Genomic DNA, 12119 nt, shown 5'->3' with positions numbered 1-12119 from the left:
GTGATTCTGTTGATTGAATGCATATTGTTTCCTGGTCTGGGTCATTGGAAGAAAACACTAAAACTGAAAAAAAGGGGTGAGGATATCACTACTGTAGAGAGAAGGGGGGGGGGGCATCCTTGAAAGAGCTAATGGAATATTCCATTCAAGACTATACCTAGCTATAGTTGTGTCCTGTGACTCATCCCTTGGCATCCCCCTGCCTCGCTCAGTTTTCCCTCAACATATTTGTGCCCTGTGCAGCCACACAGCCCTTGGTACTGCGTAGATTCTGTGCTAGCTCCTGGTCTTTCAAATGGTCCAATCTATATATGGAAAAACTGAAGATCTTATTGTGAAGAGTCTGTCTTAACTGGTGCTGGACCCAGAAATATGGGTTTTAGGGGCTCGGTGTTATATGTGGTTTATTCTCCTACATTCATGAGACCCAAGATCATCTACAGGATAGGCCTAGTTCAAACTAAAGGAAGTTAGCTCACCGCCTTCTCTTTTCAGTCTAAACCGCTCTCTTTTTCAAAGTTCCAAATACTACAGCTTTATGACATACCACAGTCATTTAGGGGTAATTCTGTCACCTAGGTGTTCATATTTACATGTGTGGTATGCTTGTAAATATTTAGAATATTTGTATTCATTTTTTATTTACTACACTCTTATATCCCGCAAAACAGCACAAAGTTTGCTGCGGGAGACCACAAACCAGACCTGAACGAATTGCAGGAATTACAACTTTTTACAAAGAAAGAGACAATAATTTCAAAAAGCACAGTCACAACAAATTCCTAAAATGAAGATAACCACAAATTCTTTAAAGAAAAGAGGGAAGACAATTCCAAAATTCTGCGGCTTGATTAGAAAAGGTGCATTGAAAAAGCCTCTTTAATTCCACATTACAAAATGAAGGAAATTTTAATAAGTATTGATTCTTAGTAGACCTATGCACTTATGCGTATATATATATGCTAGCATATCACCTTAGAACTATTCTTACATAATATTTGTTTGCAAGGAAAGTATACACTTGCACAGAGCACAATTGTGGCTTCCAGGTATGTGCATAACTTAATACTGTAAGTTACACACCTCTCTGCCTCACTTAGACCTTTTTATTATTTGTGGTATATTAAATAAAGCTTAACTGTGTATATACAAACACCCAAGGGGTAGATGTACTAAACTTAACGAGCCATTAACGTGGGTTTTAAACTGGTTATAGTCAGTTTAACGTGCAAATAGTAAACCAGGACATGCACAAAAGGGCATTGTCCTATCACAGTAGCAGCTAACGAAAACGGAATGCAAATGATCCAAAGGCTATTATAATGAGCTACACTACCATTGCAAGGCTATTATAATGAGATGCACTACCGTTTTCCGATCCCCTTACCATGGAAAACCAAATGGGAGGTCTACACCTCTCGTTGGGGCAAAGGAAAGAATCGGAAGAAAAAAAATGTTGTCAGGAACTTCACCTGTAAAAAAAACCCCCACTCCAAAGACGTTCTTTTTGAACGTCTTTCACTCAAAACAACAACAAAAATAGGACATCGTACTTCTTAATTAAATTTAACAAATAAAAAATCGGGGGAAAAAAACCGTCCAAGTGCTCGTCTGGGATGTCCTATATGGACGTCCTTCACTGAAAACAACAACAACAAAAAAAGGACGTCGTGCTTCTTAATTTTTACTCTTGCTCTTCTGTTTTAAATCTTCCTTTGAGACATTTTTCCCTTCCTCATCGGCAGCTGAAGAGAGGGCTAATGGATGATTGTGAGCCCACCCCCCATGGCCTCTCAGCCAATCACAGCGCGTTTAGCTGACACCAGTGACAGCTAAACACGCTGTGATTGGCTGAGAGAGACCTGGAAGAGGGGCATAATCGAGCATCCTTGAAGAAAAGCCCGTCCTGCTCGTCACGGACGTCCTTTTTTTGGTTTAGTGAAGGACGTCCATGTTAGGCACTTTAGAAGGACGCTATGGAATCGGTAAAGGAAGGGCTGTTCCGAGGACCTTAGTACATCTGGCCCTAAGTGCTTTACAAAGTATGGTTGAGGCAATGGGTAGAAACAAAAGGCGAGATTAGGTTACATGGGGAATCTAATAAAATCCAAAAGAGGAGTAGAATTCAATTAAAATTAAAATAAAATTAGGGAAGAACATGAGATAGGGAAGGGAAAGTGAAAAGAAAAGACAATAGATACAGATGTGCAGGGGGTAAACTCACTGCGAGGGATGACGAAGAAAGGGTTGTAATCACTGAGGAGTAGAGGTTAATTGTTTAGTGAAAAGGTGAGTGTTAATAATAGCTTTAAATCTTAGAAGTGAATGTTTAGCCCTTAGGTGTAAGTGCAAGAGACCAAGGGGTCCTTTCACAAAGGCATGCTAGCGTTTTTAGTGTGCGCTAAATGCTAGAGATGCCCATAGAAATATATATCAAAATTATATACTTATGTCCCAAACAATATTATATTCAGCAGGAAGTTATTTCAAACTCATATTCAAATATATCCAATAGATATTTCTCAAGATTTTATAGATGTAATTATAGGGATTATCAGATTTCTATGCATCATGCAGCCATATGAACAATAATGTTCTATCGTTTTTTCTTTTCAACGAAATGGCGCGGTGCAAATCCTCATAGAATCCCACTATATTAACTCAAGTATTTTAATTAATTTCATCCAAAGAGAATTTTCTCAAAAATTCTTAAAAAATCCTTAAAGATTGCAACTTATCTTAGATGGCAGCAGCATAGAGTTATCAGGAACCTCCGCCGACATGGCCAAGTTTCGCTATACGCTTTATCAAGGAGGAGGCTCACTGCAAACCATTAATACAAATAGAGACAAAGATTAGATTATTTTCATAAAGGGATTCCATAAAATCTTAAACTTTAGAATGAGTAAAATATAATTTTTACCGTTGTAGCTTTCATACCGTTCCTGCATCAACAAAATGGCCGCGGCATCTAAGCACACGCCTTCCTCTTAAATAAGCTACAGCTGATCAAAAAAAGAAACTCCCGGATTGGAAATAGAAATAGAAATAGAAATATATAGGCATCTCTAACATTTAGCGCATGCTTATTTTTAGTGTGTGCTAAAAATGCTAGCGCACATTTGTAAAAGGACCCTTAAATGTTAAGCAAGTCGATACTGGGTTATGCTCGTATTCTAGGCACCTACCACATACCCTTGGGGCACCTAAACAGAGTCACACAGTTACTGACTTGCTCTCTTAGAGGGTAGTTTTATAACAGAGTACCTAGGTTAAGATGCCAAGTAGGTACCTATTTAAAGATTATTTTATAAAGACAAATAGGCACCTATATGCCTTTATAAAATACTAGCATAAGTGACAGGAAATGTGCCTTGAATGAGATGGATCTGGCTTAGCAGCAGGGGGTATATCCTTGATCAAGCATAGTTGCGAAACATGATTCATGTCAGATGAATTACCCCAGGGCTGACAAAGATAAGTATTTATTTAAGGTAAAAGAAAAATTAATAATCCTTTTGTTTAAAAGAGAGAAAAGTATATTTCAAAAGACAAATTAAGATGATACTGCTTAATTCTTGATGGGTTAAGTGTTCAACCATTGAGTGGCACTAATGAATTCTTGAGTGAGATATCAAGCTATTCTTCAGATCTCAATTATATTGGAATTTTCTGATACTAGCATTGCTGAAGATCGATTGTTTGGCCATTTATAAAAGGAGTTTGAAGGCAGATGTAGACATTTACGCCTGTTCACAAGTACATGTGTAGATTAGCATATTCTATAATCAACATGTGTGCTTGTGAATTCCACCTGTGCTTTGCCCAGGCTGCTTAATTGACAATGCCTGCAGTAAAAATATGTCTGCAAGCCATCATGCATCTTTTATGCCTGGCACTGTTTTATGAGTCATTTTTGCAAAAATTATTTTTTTAAATAGTCTCCCTCAGAGGGTTACCTATATGTGAAGGCCAAGGAGGTACCTATTTCAAGGTTATTATATAAAGACACATACCAGCTCATTTTCGAAAGAGATCCCCGGCCATCTTCCAACACAAATCGGGAGATGGCTGGCGATCTCCTGAAACCAGCCAAATTGGTATAATTGAAAGCCGATTTTGGCCGGGTTCAACTGCTTTCCCTCGCGAAGCTGTCGAAACTTCAAGGGGGCATGTCGGTAGGGTAGTGAAGGCAGGACGGGGGCGGGACAGGAGCGTGCTCACGAGATGGCCGGCTTTGCCCGATAATGGGAAAAAAAAGCCAGGCTTGATGAGCATTTTGCCGGCTTTACTTGGTCCTTTTTTTTCACGACCAAGCTTCACAAAGGAGCCCCAACTGACCAAATGACCACCGGAGGGAATCGGGGATCACCTCTCCTTACTCCTCCAGTGGTCAACAACCCCCTCCCACCCAAAAAAAACAAAAAAAAAACCTTTTTTGCCAGTCTCTATGCCAGCCTGAAATGTCATACCCAGCTCCCTGACAACAGTATGCAAGTCCCTAGAGCAGATTTTAGTCGGTGCTGTGCATTTCATGCAGGTGGACCCAGGCCCTGTTACACTTGTGGTGGTAACTGGGAGCCCTCCCACCCCCCCCCCCCCAAACCCACTGTACCCACATCTAGGTGCCCCCCTTCATCCCTAAGGGCTATGGTAGTGGTGTACAGTTGTGGGTAGTGGGTTTTGGGGGGGATTTGGGGGGCTCAGCACAGAAGGTAAGGGAGCTATGTTCCTGGGAGCTTTTCTTAAAAAATATTTTAGAAGTGCCCCCTAGGGTGCCCGGTTGATGTCCTGGCATGTGAGGGGGGCCAGTGCACTACAAATGCTGGCTCCTCCACGTCCAAATGCCTTGCATTTCGCTGGGTTTGAGATGGCCGGGCCCGGTTTCCATTATGGGCTCTTTCCTGCCCTGAAGAGATCACTAGACTATCAGGGCAGTACAGTAAAGTAAGGGGAATGGAGGATAGGACACCCTTAGGGGGTGTGACGAGGTGGGGTGGTATGTGAAAGGGGGTAGGGTGGGGGTGTGGTGGGATGGGGCAGGGCATGCCCTCTTTTTGGGGGGAACAAATACGGTAACCCATTTTAAATTTATTTAATTTCTTTTTTTATTGTGAGCCCTCCATGAACAGAAAAATACTTACTGTACCTGAATGTATAAGCCACTTACAAACCTAAAGGCTATCAAAGTGGTGTACACTGAGGTATAGTAGGTGTTTTTCTGTTGCTGGAGGGCTCACAATTATAAAATGAGGCAGTGGTGTTCCTAGCCTGGATGGCACACGGGGCGGATCGCCGATGCGCCCCCCCCCGGGTGCAGCGCCCCCCCCTTCAAAATGACACCCCCCTGGGTGCACGCCGCTGGGGGGGGGGTGCTGCGGCGCGCACCTGTTGGCTCCAAGTTCGCTAACTTTGCTCATTCGCTGCAGCTCCCTCTGCATCGGAACAGGAAGTAACTTGTTCCGGGGCAGAGGGAGCTGAAGCGAACGAGCGAAGTTAGCGAATTCGGAGCCGACAGGTGCGCCACAGCACCCCCCAGCGGCGTGCACACCGGGGCGGACCGCCCCCACCGCCCCCCCTTGGTACGCCACTGAAATGAGGGTATCTTTACTAAGGCTGCGCTCATGTTTTTAGCACGCACTAAATTTTGGGCAAGCTAAACATTAGAGACGCCAAGACGCCCGGAATGAGTTAAAGTGGGATTTGGACCTGAGTCCCTTGATTCACAGTCCACTGCTCTAACTTCTAGGCTACTCCCCTGTTCTATGTGGCTGTATGTGTAGTAGCCATTTGCTAAGAATGCTGCCATACTGATGTCCATGCCCCTTGTTTCTCACTGTTCATAATTTGGACATTCCAGTTTATAAATAGCTGTTCATGTTGGATATATCCAGCATATGGACATCCATCTCACATATTTTCAAACAGGAAATCTTATTTATTTATTTGGATTTATAAACCGCCTTTGTGAAGAGGTTCACTGAAAGCGGTGTACAGTAGGTATAGTCTAACATCAAACTTACAATTTTGTTAACAGTGTAAATACAGTAAATACATCAAATTGAAACCTCATAATAGGACTACAATGAAACGGATCAAAATATACATATTTAACAGCACTGAAATTCAAATTACAGAGATATAATACGATGGAAACATAATACTAATGAATATCTAATAAGTACACAATTAGAACATTCAAATAGCATTGCTATGATACTAATGCTTTTCTACAATACAGCTTTACATATAGCTGAGGGGTCAAACTCAGATATATAGATGGGACAAGATGTGTGGTACAGAGTATTTACTTGACATCATAGGAGCCAACTTTTCAAAATGATTCGGGGTGCTGAATTTTTTTTTTCACAGGTGGTGCATTCCACCTCCCTCCCCCTCCTCCTCCCCCTCCTCTTCCTTCCCCTCCTCCTCCTCCTCCTCTTTTCCCCTCCCCTCCTCTCCTTCCCTTCTCCCCCTCCTCCGAGTTCCAGGCCCTCCTCCCTCCGAGTTCCAGGGCTCCCTCCCTCCCTCCGAGTTCCAGGCCCCCCTCCCTCCCTCCTTCCCTCTCTCTCCTCCGAGTTCCAGCCTGACTTCTTCTCCCAACAGTCCTTGTCTGCCCTCGCCTCCTGCGTGCCGCCCAGAATTTAAAATCATCTTACCTCTGGGTCCCGGTGGCAGCAGTGAAAGGCGAGCAGGCTCGGCGAGTCGGCGCTTCAGCCTGCCTTCCCTTATCTCTCAGCTCTGCCTCTGGTCCCGCCCCTGCGGAAACAGGAAATGAGGGCGGGACCAGAGGCAGAGCTGAGAGAGAAGGGAAGGCAGGCTGAAGTGCGATTCGCCGAGCCTGCTCGCCTTTCACTGCTGCCGCCGGAACCCAGAGGTAAGATGACTTTTAAATTCTGGGCGGCACGCAAGAAGGCAAGGGGCAAGCAGAGGACTGTTTTGAGGGAGAAGAAGGCGGGCAGCGCAGGTCGGGCTGGCTCTGGCTGTGAACTTCCGGTTCCGGCGGGTCAAATATTGGGGTGCTCAAGCACCCACAGCACCCACGGAGTCAGCGTCTATGCTTGACGTATTTCCTATTCAAAAATACCTGTGAGATGGATGTCAGTTTTGCACATGATGACCATTGTTCCCCTAAGCTGAGCGGGAATCCTCCAACTGCATTGCTGCCAGTAGGGAATGGTGCTTTAATATTGTGTTTTCAATTGCTAGGGACAGGCAGGTTACCTGGAGTCCTGCAGAGCTTGCCTGTCCCTCACTATTGAAATTGTGATACTGAACCAGCGCCCCCTTTTGGCAGGACTGTAGGTGGAGGACTTCCGCTCAGCTTAGAAGGAACAGTGGTTATGACCTGGATGTCTCTATTGTGACTTGGTCGTCCTTTCAAAAATGCCCCTCCATGTGCTTTATAAATACTAGGGCAAAGTGGGAGAAACTGTGCTTAGACTGAAGGTGTGAACATTTACACCTGCTCAGGACAGGTGAAAATGTCTGTAAAATAAACATTAACAACATGCATAAATTTCATGTCCACCTGGCACCCCCAAACTCCACCCCTAAAATCATCGCATGTAGGCAGATAAAAGTGTGTGCCTTCTTGGCACTATGCTAACTTTTACACATGAAACTTTTGTGATAATTTTGTAAAACCTTTTTACACACATGAAAAATCCTTTATAAATTTGCCCCGTGATGATTATATTTTACTCCTCCCCTTTTTCATTGCCAGGAGAATTGAACACTGAATATGGCACTGATTCCCATGCATTGCTAATATGTTTTCCTTACAGCAATTCCATCAAGTTGACAAGCATGTTGGCCGCATTACTTACTCGTACGTGGCTAACGGCCGCAGGATTCATCCACCTGGTATGTGGACAGTTCACCCCAGCCTCTGGTTTGTAATTAGAAGCTACTGCAACTTGCATGTTTACATGACTCCAGGTTGCTCCTTGGTGGCATCCATTTGTTAAGGGTTGATCTGCCTCTGTTACTTGCTAACTCATTCTCCAAACCCAAGAGTCATTCTGTGGTGAGGAAAGGAGAAAACATGGTGGTGGGAACATTCAGTTATCATCTCAGATTGTTTTTCTCTTGTGGTAAGTACAGAGGGTCAATATTCAAAAGTATGTCTGTTTTATTTGTAGGAATGGTAAATTTATCCAGTCAGAATTTATATGTAATGCTGGCAATATACAGCCTGTAGCGGTCAGCATTTTTGTAAGGTCTGGATTTTCAGTGACATTGTGCCTTATATGGGAAATTGACCCTCTAGTGGTGGTATTACTGGCCAGACATCTAAGGGTCAGATCCACAATTTTGAACCTAAAGCAGCTCAGGGATGGGTAGAGGAGGGGAACGCTCCCATTCCTGGACCACTAGAATGCCAGGAATGGGAAGTCAGGGAGGGGGTGGGACTGAATCAAGGTATTTTGGGGTTTCCTTACGGTTTGGTTTTTTGGTAGGAGGGATTTCTGGGTGGATTTGATTGGGAAGTGATTGCCATGTAATGGTTGTGGTGGGGGGGGGGGGGGGTGTCTGCTAGAAGTGGGTTATATGGGGGGTTGATCATAGAGCTGTGATCAGGGGGAGGGTTGGGGGATGTGATCATGGGTTATACGTGGAGGGGATTGGATCAGGCGCACATAGCTGGCATTATTAGGCTGCCAGTAGCACGGTTGCTCTTCATGTCATCTCTTAAGGTAGTGTAACAGCAAGTACACTATTGGCAGTCATCACAGCTAAGAGCAGCACCAACCCACACAGTAGCTGTTGCTGGCAGCTGTGCCCTATCTTTGTCCATTCCATGCCCACACCCTACCCATACCCATGTTAAGCAGCTAGAATGAACCTTTAACTGCACTGGCTGGTTTTAAGCATAGTAATCATTAACATGAGTCTGCACTAATGGCTCTCATATGATAAAATCAGCTCTAGAGCTTAATGCAAATTAGTAAAAGGGTCCTAAATGTATGTGTGAAAATGAATGTTTACAAGGACATAGTTAGGGTAGGTTCACAGTTAGTTTAGCACTGATTTTTAGCAGTGAGAGGGTAATTCTATAACAAGGTGCCTAGGATAAGATAGTAAGCAGGTGCCTATTTTGAGCCTATTCTGTATATAATATAGGAGCAAGTGGCAGAAAACATTAAGCTGTGATCATTTATACCAGCCCTACTACTGGTTTAAATGTCCATGCTTAGATGTAGGCAGAACACACTTAAATTATAGAATGCTATCATTTACATATATATTTGCATACTTTTCCAATGTTCTGCCCAAATTCTACTCAGGTACACCCCTTCAACCATGTAGGGGTGAATTCTATAAATCGTGCCTAACTAATTGGTGCTGAGAAAAACGCTTTAAGCGCTATTCTATAAGCTACATCTAAAGTTAGGCATGTTTCATAGAATAGCGCTTAAATCCCTGTAGTCTTGGTAAATTAAGTGGATCCATTGCACCCACAAAAATGTGGTGCAAATGCCCCTAACTTAATTTACGCACGGAACCCCATTATTCTATAATTGTATGTGTAACCCAGAACCATGTCCATGTTCTGCCCCAAACTGCCAATGATCCTTCCATTTCTGTCCCCCCCCCCCCTTTTTTTGGGACATGGACCATGTACCTGAATTTACCATGTACATCTTAATTGATTCTAATTGGCAACTACTACTACTACTACTACTTATCACATTCTGTAGCGCTACAAGGCATAAGCAGCGCTGTACACCATACATGAAAAGACGTATAATAATTGCTTGTTAAAAAGCCAATTACTGGCATTAATTGGCTCATTATTCAATTAGATTGTGCATGCAAATTGGGTGCGTGCCCAAATTTGTGCACACAATTTTGGTGACTTTTATAGAATTGGGGGGGGGGGGGGTACTGTGTGCATCACCAAGTCATGACATATACTTTTCCACTAGGTGTTTTTCTATAGTAGGTCATTTACACATTTTCATTCCTGCAGCCAATATCTAGACAGCTCCTTTTAGAATTATCCCTAACCCCCTCATTCTATCACAGGTCACCTAAATGTAAGCACTTAAATTTATAGAATACTGCCATCCACAAACACGAGTGTACACTTACTTGTGTAATGGTAGCAGTGCACCAAGTGCTATTTTATAATTTATGTGTGCATGTGGTTTTAGCAGGTAAACTAGTTTAATGGGACAGAGTCAGCATGGTTCAGCCAAGGGAAGTCTTGTCTCACAAAATATGCTTCATTTCTTTGAAGATGTGAATAAACATGTGGATAAAAGTGAAACGGTTGATGTAGTGTATCTAGATTTTCAGAAAGCTTTGAGAGACTCCTGAGAAAATTGAAGAGACATTGGATAGGAGACAATGTTCTGTTGTGGATTAGGAATTGGTTATTGGACAGAAAGCAGAGGGTAGGGTTAAATGGCCATTTCTCTCAATTGAGGAGGGTGAACATAGGCGCCGACTCCGTGGGTGCTGTGGGTGCTTGAGCACCCCAATATTTCACCACACCGGAAGTTCTCTTCGCCAGCCCAGAATTGTTAAAAGTCCCTCCCTCCTTCCCTTCGAGTTCCAGGCCCCCTCCCTCCGAATTTTAAAAGTCATCTTACCTCGTCGGGGTTATGGCAGCAGCAGCAGTGAAAAGCGTGCAGGCTCAATGCTTCAGCCTTCCCTTCTCTCTCTCTCTCAGCTCTGGTCCAGATGTTCACGCATTCATAAAAAAAGTTAGTGGAGTTCCAATTCAACAAACTATGTAAACCTCACACTTAAATACCCAACAGAGGAAAAATACAAAGAGGAAAAGCTAATTTTTTAGGTCTTAAAAGGGCTCCTGGTATCTATCATTCGCATAAAAAACCTCTTTGTACAATCTTCTTTTTTAATTTAATTTTAAACAAATGCTCAGATATAAAATGTCTTTGAAGGTAAGCTGTACTTAACTTAGTTTTCTGCTTCTTGTCAGACAGTGATCAGCGTTTCATAGGCGGTTTCAGGGACTTGCGGTAAAAAATTACTTATGGGTTAATCTACAAAAAATATAACAATGGTTTTCATTATATCAACAAAACCAAGACCAAAGTATTAATTAAATAACTGTCTCCTCTTACTTTACAGAGAGGATTTCCCTCTCTTGCTCTCATATATTCTGGCGTCACCTCTGTTGGCGTTACAGCTTATATACTGTTTTACATTACTATCAGGGGCCAATCATGGAGAAGAAACATACTGCTTGTCCAATCAATCAATAAAGCAGATAATTCAAAAGTAGAGCTCCCAGGAGGGTTAAAAGAAATAACGCCCAGTCTGTTTTAGTGTTTAAACCTCAGAGTTCTAAAGTATTCAAACAAAACAATCCATCTTTGTTCCACTTGCAACAACTGACATTGCCTATCACCACCTCTCTTGCTAAGAGGAATCCATTCCAAAACTCAACATTTTAGAGAGATGTGAATCATGTTTAAATTTCACACAGTGTAATGCCAGAGGAGCAGTCTCTTTGCAAATATGAATCGTGCTTTTACGTTCCAATAAACATTCTTTTAGCGGTTGCGTGGTTTGTCCAATATATAACTTGCTGCATGGGCAACTAATGCAATATACCATAAATGTCATACAGTTTATATTGGCTCTCAAAGGAAACACTTGTCCATCACATGGGATGATGAATCTTGATATTGTCAGCATGTTCTCACACACAGAACACTAAACATGGCCTATGTCCGATAATATTCTCTTCACATCTAATATTGTCTTCCTATCTATATGTTAACCATCTCTCTGACTACATGTGCAACTTTCTTTAAATCAGTCACCTTATTTTTCTACTCCTCTTACTCTCTTACCTATCTATATGTTCCATTTTTGCTTATACCCTAAACTGTCAATTAAATGTTCTATTACGTATTATGTTGACATTGTAATATACTATGCCATGCTTTATATTGTATTTGAATATTTTTACTGCTGTAATTGTCTATGTTCATGTTTGATTTCTTCTTACTGTACACTGCCTTGAGTGAATTCTTTCAAAAAGATGGTAAATAAATTCCTAATAAATAAATAATAAAATAAATAATTTGTACCCTGTTAACACAGTGTCTCATTGATTGTCCTCCTTCCATCAAGGC

The sequence above is a fragment of the Microcaecilia unicolor genome, chromosome 4, assembly GCF_901765095.1.
Source record: "Microcaecilia unicolor chromosome 4, aMicUni1.1, whole genome shotgun sequence".
NCBI lineage: Eukaryota > Metazoa > Chordata > Amphibia > Gymnophiona > Siphonopidae > Microcaecilia > Microcaecilia unicolor.
Note: the sequence above shows the minus strand (reverse complement) of the source record.